Below are 3,368 nucleotides of genomic sequence, written 5' to 3'. Positions count from 1 at the left end.
CTAAAAAAACCGAGTAACTGTCCATCTTTTTCAAAACTTTTGTGGGGAATGATGACGCATGATGATTTAGAATAAAATGTCGAAGAAACGGAGGGTATAAAACAGTAAAAAAGTGCTTAAAACCGAACCCTAATTCGAAAACCCCGAATTCGGAATGTTTGAATCTCGTGCTAAAAAAACCNAAATGTCGAAGAAACGGAGGGTATAAAACAGTAAAAAAGTGCTTAAAACCGAACCCTAATTCGGAAACCCCGAATTCGGAATGTTTGAATCTCGTGCTAAAAAAACCGAGTAACTTTGCATCTTTTTCGAAACTTTTGTGGGGAATGTTAGGCACGATGATTTAGAATAGAATGTCGGAGAAACGGATTGTATAAAACAGTAAAAAAAAGTGTTTAAAATGGAAACTCTAATTCGAAAACCCCGAATTCGGGACGTTTGAAGCACGTGCAAAAAAACGAGTAACTGTCCATCTTTTTAGAAACTTTTGTGGGGAATGATTAGGCATGATGATTTAGAATAGAATTTTGGAGAAATGGAGAATAAAACAATAAAAAAGTTCTTAAAATCGAAACCCTAATTCGAAAATCTCGAATTCAGGACTTTTGAAGCACAAGGTAAAAAAAACCGAGTAACTATCCAAGTTTTTCGAAACATTTGTGGGGAATGATTAGGCGTGATGATTTAGAATCGAATGTCGAAGAAATGGAGTGTATAAAACAGTAAAAAAGTTCTTAAAATCGAAACCCTACTTCGGAAACCCCAAATTCGGGACGTTTGAAGCACGTACTCAAAAAACCGAGTAACTGTCCATCTTTTTCGAAACTTTTGTGGGGAATGATTAGGCATGATGATTTAGAATAGAATGTTGAAGAAACGGAGATTATAAAACAGTAAAAAAAAGTGCTTAAAATTGAAACCCTAATTCGGAAACCCCGAATTCGGGACGTTTGAAGCACGTGCTAAAAAACCGAGTAACTGTCCATCTTTTTTGAAACTTTTGTGGGGTATGATTAGGCATGATAATTTAAAATAGAATGTCGAAGAAACGGAGTATATAAAACAGTAAAAAAGTGCTTAAAATTGAAACCCTAATTCGGAAACCCCGAATTCGGAACGTTTGAAGCACGTGCTAAAAAAACCGAGTAACTGTCCATCTTTTTCAAAACTTTTGTGGGGAATGAGTACGCATGATGATTTAGAATAGAATGTCGAAGAAACATAGAGTATAAAACAGTAAAAAAAAAGTGCTTACAATCGAACCCTAATTCGTAAACCCCAAAACTGGGACGTTTGAAGCACGTACTAAAAAAATCGAGTAACTGTCCATCTTTTTCGAAACTTATGTGGGGAATGATTAGGCATGATGATTTAAAATAGAATGTCGAAGAAACGGAGTGTATAAAATAGTAAAAAAGTGCTTAAAATCAAATCCTACAAAAAATGCAAACGGAGTGTGAAGATGCAAGGAATTGTGGGGGCCACCAGATGCCAAATTTGGATTCCAGATCGTGGTCCAAATTTTACGTATGAGATTACATCCTAGGAGACATGTGAGTAAGAAAAAAACGTACTACAAAAAATCGTGTTGGTTTGTGTGGATAGTTTTGACTCTTATAAGCAATTCAAGATAATTGGTAATGTAAGTATGTGATGGAAGATNAACTCTTATCAGCAATTCAAGATAATTGGTAATGTAAGTATGTGATGGAAGATGCAGGGGAATGTCAAAGGAATCCGTTGCTGAATCCAAATTCGAAATCGTGGTCCTACTCTTAACATGGGCACCATTTGCCATTTCCACGAGGCTTAGTTCTTTTNTTTTTTTTTTTTTTTCTTTTTCTTCTTCTTCTTTTTATTAAGATATTATTCTAAACATAAAAATAAAAAGATTTAATTATTTAATAAGGATTGTTTGAGTTTGAATAAATTTATGATCCAATTAACTAAGTTAGGCCTAAAAAGTNAGATTGTTTGAGTTGGAATAAATTTATGATCCAATTAACTAAGTTAGGCCTAAAAAGTATCTCAACTCGACACTNTTATTAAGATATTATTCTAAACATAAAAATAAAAAGATTTAATTATTTAATAAGGATTGTTTGAGTTTGAATAAATTTATGATCCAATTAACTAAGTTAGGCCTAAAAAGTATCTCAACTCGACACTGCTAAACTCACGAACTACAGATATCTTAAGTCTTGAAAACACGAAACATAGCATCATCGATCGAGACCAAGTTTTGTTTTTGTGATTTCTATTGTTTTTTGGCCTTATTTACCACGTTTTTGGGCCAATTTTGATGAGTTCTTGTACATTGAACGCCTAGAACATTTAGCTACTTTTGATATTAATTTTTGTTGGACCATCTACATTTTTTCTAAAACTAAAATTGGTCGGGATAANGAACGCCTAGAACATTTAGCTACTTTTGATATTAATTTTTGTAGGACCATCTACATTTTTTCTAAAACTAAAATTGGTCGGGATAAATAGGTACATAATTAAATATTAAATGTAAATTCCTAAAATACATATTAATACTGGTCACTTAATTTTCTAATCTAAAACATAAATTTTTTCAAGTCATATCTAAAAATTGCAACCGAAATTACACAATTGACAAAAAAGATAGATTTAAGAACACGACTCGCTGGATTAGTCACCTCTAATGTCAATTCTTCTTTAACAATAATGATGGATCTGGGCGATATCACGGATATAGTTAGGAGATTCGATCTAAGTTACCGATTCTGTTTAAAAGATTTCTAATGGTAAATGATTTGTTTAGGGTACCTAATAGAAGGAGGAGTTAGATATTTTTGTTGGTTAAAGAATCTTTTCTCTAGTAATGGATTAGTTTTTTTAAATAAACAATGCCCTATTTCCAATTCAAATCTAGAATGAAAAAGAAGTGTGAAACCATTTTATTTTATAAGGTTGAGGTACTAAAAACATTTGGTTGTTCATGATACAAAGTCTCCTTCAAACATTCGACCATCTTATTTATTTCGAAAAGTACAACAAAAGAAACTCAAAAGAATGAGAGTCAAATGGATAGAGGCGGTATTCTTTTTAAATTAAGGTTATCTATTATTTTGAAGTTTTATGGCAATGAACTATTCATCCGACAACATAACGAGAGGAGCATATCTTGGGGTTCTGTCTGTTAGGCTTATGGAGCCTGATACTTATTTATAGCTTGGTCAACGGTTATATCCGGTAAATCTATATTTGGTAAAGCTATATATAGTAGAGCAATATATGGTAAAGCTAAATTCGGTAAAGCTATATATGGTAAATAGCTATATATAGTAGATGGCTAAATTTGGTAAAGCTATATATAGTAAACTAAACCATATATATAT

Source organism: Cucurbita pepo, chromosome LG12 (assembly GCF_002806865.2).
Source record: "Cucurbita pepo subsp. pepo cultivar mu-cu-16 chromosome LG12, ASM280686v2, whole genome shotgun sequence".
NCBI classification, from domain to species: Eukaryota; Viridiplantae; Streptophyta; class Magnoliopsida; order Cucurbitales; family Cucurbitaceae; genus Cucurbita; species Cucurbita pepo.
Note: the sequence above shows the minus strand (reverse complement) of the source record.